The sequence below is a fragment of the Gouania willdenowi genome, chromosome 6 (genome assembly GCF_900634775.1).
Source record: "Gouania willdenowi chromosome 6, fGouWil2.1, whole genome shotgun sequence".
NCBI lineage: Eukaryota > Metazoa > Chordata > Actinopteri > Blenniiformes > Gobiesocidae > Gouania > Gouania willdenowi.
The window spans coordinates 17,967,229-17,985,362 of record NC_041049.1 but is presented as its reverse complement, the minus strand read 5'-3'; positions in this window follow the sequence as shown (position 1 = coordinate 17,985,362).

The following is an 18,134-nucleotide window of genomic DNA, read 5'->3' as shown; positions in this document are numbered from 1 at the left end:
ACACAATCCGACGCAGCGGTTGGAGAAAACAAATGATTATCACCTTCAATGCACTATTCCTGTAGTTAGAAGAGCAATGGAGGAGGAGAAAAGTGACTTATTAGCTTAACACTCCGGTGTGAGTTTGAATGACTGCTGATGTTGCTGCTAAGATACACGGACTCTAAAGCACTGAGACAGACTCAAAACAACAATAGCCACTTGGCATCGGTTTTACTGTAATGTGCAGTTTTTTTGGCTGAAAACCATAACAGTGTGTGGATAGCAAAAATAAAATTGCTGTCTATAGACATGCCCAGTCATGGATATGCATAAGTAGGCCCCAAACCGGCTCGGAAAGTGACTTTTCAGAGGGCTAAAACTCTGGAAAACAGGTGAGTTTGGGAAAATAAACCTCAAATACTATGTTTTTGGGGTTCTTAGAACAAATGAAGATGGGTGAAAAATTACACATGTCCCCTTTAAGGAGCAGTTTTAATCTACAAACTCAAAATGAAAAAACACGTTCAAACAAATAAAGAAACACATATCAAACTAACATTGGGTTGGCCTTTTAAAAGTGTCCTAAATCTTTTTGTACATTTCTGCAACCCTCTAAGAGCAAGCTCATGAATCATAATTTAAGAACCTCTTACTACAGTATATACACATCAAAGTAACAACATAAAATACCTGCCTATTCTTTTTCCACATTAAACTGTAACTTAGTTTAGCTGTAGATTGTTTGGGAATTCAGCTTAAACTCAAACTGATGTGTAATTACAAAACTCTCTCCTGGTCAGTTCTGGTCAGACTGCCCTTAGCAGATACCATCGTACACTGATAGCAAACACCAAGGTCTCTGCCTTAGAAGATGAAAAAAAGCATGAAAAGCAGCTACATAAAATACCTACTTTCTCTTTTTCCACATTAAACTGTGGTTCTTAGGTGGAGAGAGAAAAGAATCGAGGGTTTGGTACATACACAACCAGGCAGCAGATTGTTAGTGGGAATTCAGCTCAAACTCAAACAAAACCCCCAAAATAACTTTCCTTTGACGTGTAGATAAGAACCGCAGATATTTTGTGTCTTCAAAAATACATTTTATGCTTGTAGTTATAGACTGGTGCACAACTATGTGTGAAAATACATTATATAATACAATAAGTAAAAAAAATTTAAAACAATTGGGTGGTTTTGTTTGACTTTAAGGGAGATTTTACATTTTACACCAGAGCTTTTTGTTCTGCATTTAAATTAAGTGAATAGAATTTCCTTATGTCTTTAATTATGGATTTGTAGCATATTAAACCTAAACCCATCCAGTGAGTGAAATCATGTTCTACCAAAGAACATCACCATGTAAACATCTGCTTATTAAGAAAGAAAAGACCTACCCAAAGCTGAATGAATATGGTACTTTTTCGCTTTTCTTAAAAAACTTGACATTATGAGAATTTATATTTCTATACTCTGCTTGTCTGGCTTTAGTTTACACAAAGTTTATGTTCTTTTTCCTCACTAGATGGCAATTACTTTATTTTACGAGATTGTAACAGGATGTTACAAAGAGGTGTACACATGTACACACAACAGCCACACACACACACAAATTGTGGAATATGGCTGGCCTCAAGGGATGAGTAAAACGATACTGGGTCTTTTCTTTTGTTGTACCATGTACTGCAGTACAGCATTCAGCACATTCACTAAAGAATCTGTTGTTTCTTAGATCAGTCTTTTAATGTGAACATCCTGCGGTGCTGTCAGTTTTGCTCCCATAGGGCAGTTTGAGGAGTTGTCGTAAGAATGACAACAGTGCTGTTGGATTTAGTGTGTGTGCATGTGTTCACACCTAGTAATTCTAGCTCTGTTTTAGCTGCTCTAGGTTTCATTTCCCTGAAGAGTCCGATTTATTTGGTCCGATGTCTAGAGAAAACAAAGTCTAGAGAACATCAAAACTGCTAATTCTATGTAAAAACATCAGATTCACACCTGGTGGAGACAGGTGGGGACATCTGTGCGAATAAAGTTTAAAAAAAAAAAAACACCAATAAACATTAAAAAGCTTCATTTGCTGACAATAAGCAGGGAAACTTGTGTGGCTCTTGAGTGAGGGAGTCACTGACTTTATTCACATTTGCAGAGGTGAAAGTAACAGATTACCAAGTACTCACATTACAGTAACAGAGCTGCTTTTTTGGGTACTTGTAATTTTTTTAATATATTATGGCAAGCCGTTCAGGAAATTAAATACTGTATATATATGAAAGTTTGAATATATATAAGAAAACTTTAAATATAAATATATTTATATATATATATGGAAGTGTATTTATATATATATATATGGAAGACTTATATATATATATATATCAGTAATTTTACAGAACTAAGAAGTAAAGTAATTTGTTGCATTTCTACACCCAACCGTTACTGAGTAAATTATATTTTTTTGTTTTAAAATGATCAACAGACATTGTGAAACTCAAATCAAATGACCAGGCAACAATAAAATGCATCACATCATAGCCGACCACTCAGATTAAAATGTAGATTGTTTTGTGTCTCGCCATGTCTCATTGTCAAGTGCAACATTTTATTACATCAGCCTGTCTCGGGACAACAGATGGAAATTAGCCGTTGGCTATAATCTGGCATATTTACATTTTTTTGACATTAATATGTACTGTCCCTACTTAAATAAATGAAATATAATTACCATGTCAAAACATCATTGAATGTCTGTTATTTTCTCAATTTTAGAGATCATAAAATTAGCTATACTTAGAGCCTGATAATCTTTTTGTTTCGAATTGAATTCATTTGTGTTATTTTATTAAAAAAAATTATTATACATTTCGACAAACCTTTTATACAGATGCCTTTGTGGAAGATAAATTAAGGTCCAATTGAGATTTATTCTCTTCCTTTTTCAGTTTATACATGAGATGTTTACTGTATGCAAGGCAACCGTGGCAAGATTTATTACCAAAAAATACATGTAAGGGGTGGAAGTAATTTGTGTATGACTTACTTGCAGGGCCTGCTTTAGGTCATTCGGCAAGAGTGCACTTTATAATAAGATGTAAAAACTTTTTTAGCGCCCCTCCAGCAGATAGCACCCTAGGCGGCCGCCTGTGTTGCCTGTCGGGAAGGCCGGCCCTGCTACTTGTAGTTGTACTTGAGTACATTTTAAAATCAATTAACAGTAATCTTTACACCTGCACATTTGTTTGTTTACTGCGGAAAATAACGCTGTACAACTTGAGTTATAATGGGTTAAAACCAGCATCTATAGTGTCTGACGTTATGTCCCTGTCAGGTTGGAGTGATTCCAAAAGTGCATTGTTAACATTAACACAAACTGAGCTAAATCAAGGTGATAAAATGATCAGTTGTTCAGCCTGAGTCCGAGGCTAATGGAGAGGTAAAAAGGCAAAGGCAACGCTAACAACTAGATTGAGTGAGAGAAGCACTTCATGGGTAAATCTAACTTTTTCCCTTTGCCCCCTTGAAAGCGATCAATATCTCATTTGTGGGTTTACGGGCTTGTGTTCCCCAGGCTTTAGGCTCATCTGCCCCACACACTAAATTACATTTGGTCTCTGTGTCCACTGATGCTCTCCATGCCTCGGCAATCATAAGAAAGAATTTCTCCATTTATTTCACTCAAGTAGCGTTCAAGTATGCCTTCTTGATGACACCCTCTTGGTGAGACTTATTACAAACATAACTTACGTTATGAGTTTTCTTGCTTGAGTTTCCACACATCAATGGGAATAAACAGCTTCATGTGCAGCATAAACACATCTATTGGATAACAACATTGTATCGTGATGTCATTTTTTTTCTCTTACATCATCACTGGAAAGACAGCTCACACTGTCAGTTTAAAGACATTACCGAATAAGATGTCAAGACGTTACGACTTTAAGGCTCCATTTTTATGTTCTTCCTGCAGATGCTGTTACACTACGTGGGGTAGATAAAATCCCACTTTGCAGTGCATAAAAGCATACAAGCAGGTAATAACTAGTGGTAGTGGGTGAAGGTAAGCAGGAATGTGTCAAATGTAGGAGCAGACTGCACAGCGGTATAGACTGAGTGGGCAACAAATGTATAGCTTGCTCTGTTCAGGAGAAAGTATGTGTGAGGTTGTTTAGAGAGAGTGGGCTAATGGACTGCAGCAAATGACGGCTTCCAGGGTGAACTTACATCGCATGTGGATTGTAATAGATATCCACTGTGAGCGTAGTTATCATCATGAGTGTTTCTTTTGCCCACATTCATCATTTCAATTACATTTTTGAAAGAAATGTCAACAAGTTATCGACAAAAAAAAAAAAAATCTAGAATATTTGACTGTGAAACTCTTGCACTTTTAACTTGACTTTTTTAGTTCCCTCCCTGTCCATCTTAGTTTAACTAATCAACATATACCTAGAGCTGGGCAATATGAACCAAAACTCATATCTCGATAGTTCTTCTCAAAAAGGCAATATACAATATAAATCTTGATAATTTTGATTCAAATGAAGTAAGACCAGAAAGACAATTCAAGATTAAATTTGCTAATATATGTCATACAGGCCAGGGTTGGAGTCAATTATAATTGTAATCGCGTAATTTATAATTAATTACAACTAGTGCAGTGCCAGTAGGATGTATGTATTGTTATAGAAAAGTTAAGGTTCAGTAGCTTTTTCATGGATGGCCAAATGAAGTTGTGTTTGAAGGTGGGACGTCAGGGACATTTAGGTTTATTGTGAAATGTGTAGAGTGATAACTATTATGTTTTCATATATTTTGGCTTTTAGCAAGGACACTGTAGGGAGTTGAACCCCATCTATTCCGGTTCCGGTTTGTTGTCCTCACAGGTCCGGATCTCCTTAGATTGAAACAGACTCGGTCTGGACTCGTTTAGTGTCATTAGTCCACAACAGTCAGTTTAGATGGACATGGAATTTGTAAAGCATTTATGAAATAATTTATTAATGGTATCATTGCACTTCAAACAAATCCGATGTTGCACACCATTGAATCAAGCAGCAGCCATGTTGAAACTCTCAGGTCAGTCTGATCCTGATCCGCAGAGATAATTGAGGAAACTTACGTTCGACAACAAAAACTGTGGTGCACATGAATTCAGCTAAGCTAACATGCATTTCCTGTAAAAACACACACACACACACACATGCACACACACACACAAGATTAAGTTATTCTCAGCCAGCTCGCTAAGTTACGGCTGTCTTCTCGACGAAGGCAGTTGCACTCTCTGTTTCTCCCTCCCTTCCGCCCTTATCTCTCCCTGCTGCTGCTTTGTCTGGTCTGTGAGCCTAAGAAGAGGATGTCTCATCTCTTACCACCAGGAAGTTTCTGCATACAGCGGCTCCTACCCCCACTCCCTCCCCCCGCTCCTTCCCTACATTCTCAACTGTTGATGCTGAACTGTTGCCACACGTCATCTAGCTGTTGTCAGTAGGTCTTCAATTTCAAATGCCTTCATCGGCAATCTTCCCGCCCCCCCTCCCATCCGTGCTACTTGGAGGTGTGGTAGCAGCGCCCATCGGCAGCACGCCCAGGTCCCCAAATGGCTGGAATCCTGTTCTTCTTCCCACCTGACCCCCTCCCCCAGCCCACCTCCTACCCAACCCTACCCATGTGCCTTGTCTCATGTTCTTTGACTGTGTCCTGCTTAAATTTATGTTTGCGGAGGCGTTTTTTTTTCGTGGTTTTAGACTGCCTTCTCTGTTTAGGGAAATCAGTCTCAAACTGGCCGTTTTTCCCCTCACCTCTCGTCCTCTTGTTTATCCCATTTTCACCTAAATATGTGGGTGCCGCAAATGGCTGCTCCGGTGTGTTGATGTGTATCTTTCGCTGCAACTACCAAATCAAATTCATAGTATTGTTCTCAACTGTACCTGGCAAATAAAGCTGATTCTGATGTGCATGTCCCATAGAATTAAGCCATATAGAATTACGCTATTTTACTTTGCACCCGTACATACTGTAAACCCCTTCATCACACTACAGAGTACTTACACCTCTTTGTACATCCAACCTTCAAACACGTACTCATTTGGCCATAATTGACAACTCTACTTCAGTTCCCACTATATGAATACATACTTCCGACGGGCACTGTACTAGTGTCATACCTGTCAAGTATCCCGTTGTGGCCGGGAAACTCCCGTATTTTACCCCTCTTTCCTGCCATCTTCCCGTATTATTATTTTCCCGTAAATATCCCGTATTTTAATGTCATAATAATTCAAAGATGCCTTACTGAACTGACCGCCGTCACTAGCCTCGCGAGAACTGCCACCTGAAATAGCCTAGGTGGCAGCTCTCGCGAGATTAGTGCAGACAGCGGCAACAAACCCGGAAAGAACTCAGAAGAGAGATGATGAATGAAGACACTCCTGTAAATACATTGTAAAATATGACAGAGAGTTTATCTTCCTATAGAGCAGCAGGTTGGGACACAGTTACACGTTCTGTTAGATTAATAACTGAGATTTTAACGTCTACCACAGCAGAAGGAACCACGTAAGTCACCATGAAAAATCAGCCAATCACAAGCGCCACAAATATAAACTGCTTTCAAAAAGTGTTAAAGAATGTAAAGTCTGTAATAAATGTGTCTAATAAGTCATTAGTGAATACCAGAGAACCACATGAGTGAGCATGAAAAATTCTCGTTCAACCCATTTGGGACACTGTATAATTTGTGACATTTTTTCATATTTCTACCCTTTTTCTTCAACCACACCAAACTTGCCATATTTTAACCTATTTTCATCACTTTTGACTTGTCATATGTTTTCTCCTTTTAATGCATTTTTGCCACATTACTCCCATTTCTGCCACTTCTCCATCAAATTTCAATGCCTTTACGGCACATTTTTTCTACTTTCAAGACACTTTCGGCACCTATAAACCCTTTCCACCACTTCTCCCACCTGATGTCGCACATGTTGACCCATTATTGTCACTTTTAACCTCTTTTCACCATATGTCATGCCTATTTTTCCACATTATTTGCCAGTTTAAAGCCAATGTTGACACTTGGAACCCTTTTTACCACTTCTTCTGTCCGTTTTCGCCCACTCTAATTTGCTACTTTTAAACAATTTCTGTGGTTTTTAAAATCCCATTTGAAGTGAGGCCTTGTCCACTTGTTCTCAATAGTGTTGTGTTCAAGACCACACTATCCGAGACCAAGACTTGCCCGACATCAGAATGCACCGAGACCAAGACAAGACCAAGACTTTCCGAGATCGAGTCAAGACCAAGACCGAGACAAGCCGAGACCAAGACCAAAAACATTTTTTTTAATTTAAAAAAAATATATAAATAAATAAAATTATGACAAGGTTCGACAGTTAAATAACATTCTCTCTTTAATTTTAGTTTATTTTAAATACATTTGACAGACAAAAAAGGTGCCTGCAAAAAATTAACTAAAATATTAAAACTACTACTGCTACTGATAAATTCACAATTATTCTACATATTTGAAAACAAGATTTTTATATCAGCTGAATGTACAGCAAGTGTTTAAAAGCATTTCTGCCAAGAAATAATGATTCTTGATTCGGATTCTTTGAGTTGTGCAGCCTTTACACAGGCCATTTTTATTAATCCACTTAGTTGATATAGTTTAATTTGGTTGCTGTAATGTAACTAGGATATTCAATTAACAAAGGTTTCCAGCTGTAACTGTAAAAGTGAAACTTTCTGAAATAAAACTACAAACAAGTTGTCATCAGTGTAAAAAACATAGAGCTACAGGTAGATGTGAAACTAAATAATTGTTGAGAATTGTTATTATTATTCTGGATACAGTGGAAGCAGAAAAATAATATATAAAATAATTATATTTTGAACCTGTTTATATTGTGGGGAACATATTATATACATAAATGTAATTGGAGTCTAAAAGCCACAAAAAAACACCACTTTAAAAAGATAATAGACTAATATAAGACCTCTTTGCAGTTATTTGACTCATTCTGCACTAGTGCAACTTGTGTTGATGACGCGCTGGTGACGACATAATCCAAGATGGCGGCGACCCGGACTACAGCCGATACTATGTAATAAAAGCCTTAAAAGACATGGATATAATGAAAAGAGTGGATGGACAGATGCATAAACCTGCTGACTCACACGGACTTATTAAACACACACGGACCTCGGTAAACGGAACATGCTTCACCAGCCGGCTGGCACTATGACCCAGAGGCAGAGTAAGTGCGTCCCCTGTACTGCATTCACAGGCTGTAATATCATCAGTTTATCATTTTACCAGTTGTTAGAGCTACTGTATTTACCAGGGAGATAATATTTATTACTGGTGATTGTTTTCTGGAGTTTTACTGGGATTTTTACCGGTGATTAGTTCATTTCTCCTTCTGCTCCGCGGTCCAAACTGACACCGTAGCCAGACATGCACGAGTGTGTCACACACGTCACTCAGTCACATTAGGGAAGGTTGAGTTCATTATACGGGGTGGATTAAAGGAATGAATAAAAGATTGTTTTATCCCGTTCTTCTCCGTGTTATTATCACATTATAAAAAAGTTTAAAAATAGCAGGAATTAGTGCTGGTCTCGAGTCCGGGCAGCCCGAGTTCGAGACAAGACCGAGTCAAATTGCTTCAGAGTCCGAGACGAGACCGAGACCTTTAAAATTTGGTCTTGAGACCAAGACCGGTCTCGACTATCACAACACTAGTTCTCAAACCAGCAGTAAAAGTTATTTAGCAGGTTTGCCATGTAAAGGTTGCTGTTGGAGTTGCACGGGGGACGGGGGATGATGTCTTCATGCAGACATCACAGCTGTTTTTTAAGCACAAGGGATGAGCGAGCTTGACAGCCAGACAGTAAAGTGGGAAGTAGCTACAAATCAAGACATGTTTTTCATTGTTTATAGGAGTAACTTCTTGACGAGACAGCATTCCTGAATCAAACAAACACTGAGGCTGTGAAGCAGTACTGTTAAATAAAGGAAAGAAAAAAACTTTGGAAATATGTTTATCTAAAAAGACTGACTAGATTTCAATGTTCAGTGAATGTGAGTGCAGGTCAGGAGTCGCCACAGGGATTCGGAACATTTGATACAATATCTTACATACAATATACAACATTTGACCTCAATATCTTGCTGGAAAGATGGAGACAGTGGGTTGGTTAGTTTTAAGATGGTTTTCATCCTATTCATCAGAGAGGAAGTTCCGCGTCTCGGCAAACAGCTACAGGTCATAATTTTTCTTTAACTACAGTGCCTCAGGGGTCGATCTTAGGACCAATTTTAGTTTCTTTATATATGCTTCTCCTGGGGCACATCATCCAAACACATGGTGTTTCCTTTCATGTTTATGCTGATGATACGCAGTTGTATCTGCTTGCTTTTTAAGCCCTGACAACTTGGTATGCTGAGTTCACTAATCGACTATATCACTCTTATCACACCACAAAACAGTACAAAACACTGTCCTACATTAGCCAATAACATCAAACCTGTGGTTAAGAACCTTGGCGTCTGGTTCGACAGTAATCGGAGTTTGGAAAATCACACCACAAAGTTAGTACAATCTTGTTGTTATCACCTGAGGAACATTCCTAGAATATGCTCTGTTTTAACTTTTAAAAACAGAAACAATTTTACATGCTTTAATCTCTCGTTTAGATTACTGTAACAGCCTTTTTACCTGTATGAATCAAAATTTCATAAACCGATTGCAAATTGTCCAGTTAGCTGCCTCAATCTTTAGTTAGAGGGTGATTTGCTCCTTTCTTACAGCAGGGCGACCCCAAACACCTCAGACACGCCCACGAAGGTGAGCACTTCAGCGTCCTTCTCGCAGTGCTATGTATGTATTTTCTACAGTCTATGTATGTGCTGGCGAACCCCCCGCCCCCACGCTCTGTCTTGTGTTTGTAAAGCAGCATGAGCTCGGCTACGGAATGGGTGGGAGAAGGGCGGGCCGTCCTCTGGCCCTACGTCACCGTGCGGGGAGGAGGAAGTCAGTGTCCCGTGTACAGACACGCCCACTCATGAATATGCATAAGTAGGCCACAAATCAGTCTGTTTGTTGCTCAGAAAGTGACTTTTCAGAGGCTAAAACTCTGGAAAACAGGCGAGTTTGGGAAAATAAACCTCAAAAACTATGTTTTTGGGGTTTTTAGAACAAATGGAGATGGGTGAAAAATAGCATGACACGGGACCTTTAACAAAAACCAAGAAATATGACCATATTACCCCATTTTAGTGTTTTTACACTGGCTCCCAGTATGATTTAGGATTGATTTCAAGATTTTATTGATTACTTTTAAGGCCCTAAATGGCCTTGCCCCAACTTACCTCACAGACCTTTTCTTACTGTATATGCCTGCACGTACCTTAAGATCCTCGAGCAAAGGTCTGTTCTCTGTTCCATGGGATAAACGGGACAGAGCCTTTTCAGTCCAGGCCCTAACACTCTGGAATGATCTGCCCGAGGAGATCAGGTCTGTGAGAATTTTTAAATCACTTCTTAAGACGTACTTTTATCGGAGAGCCTTCCCTGAATTTTAGTAACTTCTAACTTGTTTTCATGTTTCTATTTTTTAAACTGTTTTAATCTCTGACCAAAACTTTATATATTTTATTTTCTATTATATAGCTGCCTTTGGAAAGCACTTTGTAGCATGTGTTTTGAAAAGTGCTACATAAATAAAGTGTATTTATTTATTTATTCATATATTTCTTTTTCTCTGCATCCTCATACAAGCATGAATTGTTAAGCGTTGGGAATACAACAATGATGCTTCTTTAAAGTCTGATTCAAAGATGTGCAGTTTTTTTACTCTTCTTTGTTTAGAAAAGATGGCTTTTGACTAGATCTGCACTGCGATACATTATCTCTGAAAGCATTTCATCTGGAAAAAGACAGGAAAAGAAAATAAGGGGGAGGGGGTGGTGGTTCTAATGCAAATAAAGAAAAAACAAGTTGTGACAATGAAACACACACAGACTCACAGGTGCACTTGCATCAAAACCTACACAAAGAAAGACTATAAATAGCAGAGATCCATGGCAACCTGAGATTTGTTGTTTGCTGTCACATGCTGCTGAGAGCGAGAGAAGAGCGGAGACTTAAATAACACGGGGAGATTGGTTTATGTGAGAGGCAAAGTCAAAACAAATTACGCCTTTTCTATCACTGCAGGCCCGCCGGTAAAACATCTGAAATAGCTTTGTGCCAGGGGACGCTTTACCACTGAAAGAATATGGCGGCAATATCCTCCAAGGACCTTAGAAAACAAAAGGACGAGGGAGGTAAAGGAGGATGTCCAATGAAAAGGGGTAGTTTAACTGCAGATCACAGGTGGCCACTCCACCACCTTAACTAACTCTTATCACCTTCCTCCAACCGGCCTGTCCCTTCCCATCTCACAACACTAGACCAGTGTCACACTGAAGGTGTCCTCTGTTGAAAGTATTTCTAAAAAGATACCATCTCATTTTTCCACTTTTGCTACAAAATAAAAACAACTTGCAGATAAAAAGAACAAGAAACCCTTGAGGGGCAGTCTTACAGGTTTTATTGAATTTATTTCAACTTCAACTTGTTGATTTTTATCAACAAATCAAGAAGATTTTACCATTATTGTCTTCATTTAGACTCACCTTCAACAGACCTTTCTCTTTCAATTCAAATACCCACTGGAAAACCCTTTCTCATTTCCCAGTGTTTAGACTTGTTTTGTAACAAAGCCCTGTAGCGATGGCACATATTTCACTCTTCTAATGGATTTTTGTTTGAAAAATTAACCAATCTGGTGCTATTGTTTCACTTGAGCAGCATGTTTGCATTTGCAGCTAGTGTGGGGGTATTCATAATATTGTGCTCAAAAACTTGCCACACACAGAGATACTGTATGTGTTCCACTTCAAGCCAAAGGCAGGACAGCTTGGCCTGGAAACGTGAACATGTTCAAACGTGATACCAAACTACAGGCTTAAATTTACTTCTATAGCAAACTTTCAAACAGTGGTAATCAGATAGAGACATGGTGTAGAGCTGAAAATTGTACAAGAGGGTCAGAAAATGGATGGATGGACATAGTGTAGACCTCATAGATCAATAAATTGAAGATCAATCGCATGACAAAAGTTAAGAGTGGAGATTGTCTCTTCAATGTTTGTGTTGATCCCCATTGTGAACACTCTCATATTGAATTTGTTTGTAAAGTTTTGCGCATTGCATTGTTGGATGTGGAGTCCCGTAGACGTGTTTGTACTTTATTCTTACTGTGATTTCTTGTATTTGCCTCCAAAAACTCTACCAAAGTGAGTTCTTAACACATTCTGGTGTTTTCACAGACTGAAAAATGCAGAAAAAATAATGGCATAATATTTATTTTGGGGCTGACGCAGTAAGATCCGAATCTGGCCAAAACTGAATGTGTTGCGGAGTAAGGTGATATTACGGGGAAGACAAACAACTTCTATGCATCCATGTACAGGACTAAAGTATTAAGGTTGTGAACGATAAACCGATGCGACCGGATATCCGGTTCAACAAGTGAGAGATACGGCTGCATCGGTAGCAGCCTCATCAATCGATAGGAATTAGCCATGAATTCCAAGATGAATTAGTTTTATAGAGTCATGGATCGGGTATCGCGGGCGTGCACTGTCGCTGTTCTGACTCAGCATTTTTTAAGCCAAAATTCAGTGCTTAGGAGCGCTTCCATCTTGCAAATTTGACAGCATTTGGAGCCAGAGTCTGAGCAGTAGGATCCGGCCCTGGTAAAACGCTTCCGCCCATTTAGCGTACTGCCCTGATGAGTTACACAGCCCAGGTGCGCCACAAACTTAAATATCCCATCTAATGAGTCAGCCAGACTTTTTTTTTACACATTTGAAAAGAAAATATTGTCACTTTTTTGACAAAATATCTACAACAATTTTTTTTACAGTAAAAACAATTGGTATAGTTCCTACACTGTATCGAATCGATTCGTATCAAATCGGTCAGTAATAAAAGGATATCGCTTCTAAACAGAATCATAACCTGTGTATCGAGATGCATATCGAATCGTTTATCACAGGGAGGGAATGATTTCTGGAGGGAATGAGATAAAGTGGAAAACACATGATGATACAGAAACCGGTGGTAATTCAGTGATTTTAGGCCACTGTACAGACAGATATCAGATAGACAATGTGGAAAAATCCAACTTTCGCAAACACGTAAACGAGATCCTGACATAAAGAGTTACTGCTGTTATACCACTAGACTACAATAACAACACTTAATCCCACTGAAGGAGTAAAACCAGGAACTTTGTTTGTGCTTGGAATGCTAATAGCCTTCGATTATTTAATAAGCCATAAATATGTATGAACGAATTCACATATTAACATTCCAGAATGCAATTTAGAGAACTTAAAGTGTCTGAAATCTTTGGCTTCTCAAAGAATGTAAAAGAGAAATCAATATTGTATCAGGGGTTGTTTATTACTCACCGTCTTTCCACTGAATAAACAGATTAATAAAATCCTGTTTACCTCAACTTAATTTGCTTGAGTATGAAGCAGTAGGCAGTATTTTGTTTTCCAGCTCAGACACAACAGAGACAGGATTTCTTGGAATTGCATGATGCTGCTAAACAACAGAAACAAAGTCTTATTATTGCACAGCTTATAGTGTTTCTAAATTAACCAAATCACCACTGACATGTGGCGTTACGTTAACAGCATCGCTAAACCCACTGTGATTTCAGTGAGGTGTGCCACTAAAGAAGGGGAAAGACACTTGTGTTGTAATGATTGGGAAGCTGCTTTGCCAACTGCACTGCCTTTGTTGCTCTTACACATAGATGCAACACATCTACAGGGATGAGCAATACAACTTTGCAGTGACTGTGATTAGTTTCCTTGTTTTTTATCCACATTTCACAAAATGACAAGTGGCAGACTTTTGAAAAAGAGCCAGCAAACACAAGCAGACATGTTTGTTGGACAGGACATCAGAGCTGCCTGCCAATGGTTTACAACAGCTTTAGCAAAAATCACGAAAAACCAAAATGTAAACATCGTGTGATGGAAATAACAAAAGTTGGACCTCGGTTTTTAGCCTGGAAAGCCCTTTAGAGTTGGCTCAGCTCTCCTCGGCTGCTTTGTTCCTTCACCTCGCAGCCTGTCACATCAAGACAGAACAGTCTCCAGCCACCAGAAGTCAATTTCTTTCAGGGAAAGCATTTCAAATGAAGAGAGCACAGAAGAAAAAAAACTTGTGCTCAAAGGTTTGGAGGGGGTGAAGTACTCGTGTGTATTTATATAATTCTCAAGCACAAGAATGATAGTAATGGCTGTATGAGTAAAGCAGCATCAGGCTCCATTTTTTTTTTTTTTTTTTGACAAAACTATTATTTCAATTCAAATCTTGAAAATTGTAATTCAAACTACGTCCAAATCTGAATGACAGCTTTTCTCATTAGACAAGATGTGCATGACACACAATGTGTGTGTCCATAGGGGACATGTGTGTGTGTCACTGTCTAAAACCCTGCAGGGTCAAAAACCATCAGCTCCTTTATTTTGACTCAGTTTTCATACTTTGTTACAGTGAGAAATGAGTTTACCTTAATGAAGACACACTAAAGAATTGTATTATTATAGTAAGACTGTTCAACACCCCCCCCACCACCACCACCACCACACACACACACACCCCCACCCGCATTCATATTCCTTCATTTGTCATTTGAACATTTGTTGTTTTGTGGGGTTTTTTGCCATTGTTTTGTTTGTTTTTTAATGTTATTTGGTATTTATTTTGTTCATACTGTATTTCTCTTCTATGGGATTAATAAAGGTCTATTCTATTCTAAATAGGTTAGAATGTCTAATCCAGTGGTTCACAAACTGAGGGTCATGAAGTCATAACAGGGTGGGCCCGATGGAGGGCTTGCTGAACATTGCGCATGAGAATTGAAAAAATATTGAAATTCTTTGCACTCAAATTATTACTGTTTTAAAACATGTGACTGCACAATTTGTTATTTTTATGAGTTTTGAAGAAGAATCCCAATTTTGCATTTTTTTTTTTTTTTTTTTTTTGCATTTGTTGGGACGGTGAGTTCCTGGAAATTGTTGCATCTCGAAAGGGGGCGCACGAGAAAAAGTTTGGGAATCATTGATGTAATCAGAACTCACGTGGAACAGATGATCAGCTGCCATAATTGGTTAGTGGTAGGTCTGTTGGAAATTCTGTTTGGCACATTTGAATTTTACTTTAGTTGCACTTTAGTCATAGTTTGTGTTTTTGTCCAGACTCAGTCAGCAAAGAGTCATGAAATAAGGGGACTAAAATGATTACACATTAAGATACTGTATGTCTGTGAAGGTTGCTTTTGTGTATTTTTTTAATTCCTAGAGGAGGGTGAGATTGTTAGTTAGTTGTTGTTTATCAGTGTATTTTAGCCACAACATTTTAAAGTACAGTATATCTCCCTTACACTAATTAGTCTTCTTTCACTGTAAAGTGTCCTCCTGAACTTGTTTGTTTCATTGCATATCTGTCGGTTAATTGAGAATTTTTTCTATACATTCATGCGGTAGCATCACTAATAATTAATTCCCCAAGTGTAAATCACAACAACCGCTTTTGTGTGTATCAAATACGGACATCACAGGCAACAAACTGTAACTTTGTGCTCAATGAAGAAATCTCACTGTGGCCATACGTCAGAATTCAAAAAGAATACACAGTGAGCATTAAATATCTGAAACTACACAGGATCGGTTTAGAGAAATCAAAGACAAACCGTCGCCTGTGATCGCCACTTTCATCTAAGCCGAGTGATCACAGTGTGTGATAGTCGCAAATGGACGATCTGAAAAAAATAAAAAAATTCAATCATTTCCTTCTGCGCTGCCTTGGAAACACTTTCTTAGAGATACACAAAGCACCGACTCCTTCTGAGAGGATACCACTGTGCTAAGAATGGCTGTCATTTATTTTTCAGCAAAGCACACAGATTCACACTTAATGAGCTAAAGGAAAAAAAATAAAAAAAAGTAAATAAAGAATAGATCACTGGGGACAATTAGATTACATTAGTGGTAGTCCAAAATATACATGAATGGGTTTTGTTGAAGAATCTGATCTCATGCTACAGCGGCTCAGCGTTTCCCGTGGGCAGCGGCGACTGGAGCCTCACTTCCAGCACCTCATGCATTTTACACAGAAGGGTTGAACCTCAAGGCAAGCTGGCACTTACTGGCAGAAAGAGCAAAGACAAGAATGCAGATGAAATTATAGCTGATGGTCATCGATAGGCCGTTTCATTTAAGCTGTCGGAGGAACAGAATAGAGCTGAGGCCACCTTTCTAGGTACAGACCCATTAATTGTCCCAAAAAGTAGAAAAGTATTTAAAGAAAATAGGCAAAATCGAGAAACAGGGTTAAAACATGTGCAGAGCTCCAAACATAGCTCAGTTCATGGAGCACTCACTGCAACAATGCAGCTGAGCAGCTTTCATAGGCTGACAGATGATTAAGCCACGCCTACGCTGAAACACAGGTAAGTTCTTAAAACTTTAAAACTATGTATTACAAATCTAACAATGTAAACACATTTCATAGCAATTACAAAATATATATGTAGTATTAATTTAACAGTGTCAATACTAAAACTAAACATCTAATTTAGCATAACATCTAAATCAAACACCCTTCCTGCTCCTCACACAATGGTCCCTCTCGGAACCTTCTTAAGGTGCTCTGGCTCCCTGGGGGATCTTTTAGCCGGAACACCTGGGACCAGACTAGAGAGACAGGGTCTGCGCCCGAATAGTCCCTCCTATCTCCTTTCCTATCCATTTTACCATAACCCCGTGGATGACATCACATGGTTAAAGGGTTATCACCAGTGTTTCCTAGGCTAAAGGAGGTAAAAAAGGAAGCATTGAGCCTCTTTTTCCTGAGCTTAAAGAGAACTTGGACGCTTTTTATCACGGCCACCACTTAAACACTTCCGAGGGTGAAGGAACAGTGGATAGGAAAGGAGATAGGAGGGACTATTTGGACGCAGCCAAGGTAACTTCAACGTTCAAACAATTATACATTTTGCTTTTAGTTTTTCTTATACTTAACTTTCAGTTGCACGTCCACAGCCATGTGAAAGATAACCAATAAACAACATTTTAAAAACATAACGTGTCTGTGTGTTTAAACATCAGTAATGGACTTGCTACATTACAGTGATGTTAAAAGGTAAACACGCCAAAGTAAAGAAACTTTTTTTTAAAAGTCTTTCATTTGGCTGAGTATATAAGGTGAGAGTCTGTGAGGAGAGAGCGGCGAGTGAGAACTGCAAGTAATTACGCTCTACACACTCGTAATCTAGGGGTCAGTCCGAGTCCCTCCCCTTTGTTCCACAATCAATACCCTGAAAGGGAACGGCCCCAGCGAGTGTAGAAAAACAGCACGGGTAAGAAATGAAGCAGAAAACAGTTGGTTGGTCTTTTTATTTAGCGTTAATCAGTTACCTGTGTGTGTTTGTGAGTATGTGAGTGCAAAAAAAATCATCTTCTACCAAAAGACTTCAGTAGACCAGTGCAACAAGGAAATATTCACTGGTAATAACGACTCCCTACAGGAGAGACTCTACTCGGTAAACAAGTTGGTTTGTGGTAGCGTTGACTTCATTAAGAAACCCAAGGGGAAGAAAACTGAAAAGATTCTATGATATCCATCAGAATAGTTTGGCGATTTGAAATGAGAATCGAATTCTGTAAAGGAGCAAAAAAAAGCACATATTCCTGGTCTCCATTTGAACTATATTACAGTAGGTGTCATACATCAACAAATGAAAAACACTCTTCTTGGAGATGTAAAAGGTTGAAATTTGGCTTGTTTTATTGACATATTTGGAAGAGTTTTATACATTGTATTGTGGAATTTGGCGTCCTGTAGACTGAAGAAGTGTTTTTACTTCATTCTTACTGTGATCTCTTGTGTTTCGTCTTCGCCAGACAAGGAAGACAGTAATTCGCTTGACACAGTTTTTGTTCTAGTTTGCTCCCGGTATTCCCTGTGATATCACCTCACTCCGCGAGACATTAAACTTTGGCCGGATTCTGATAT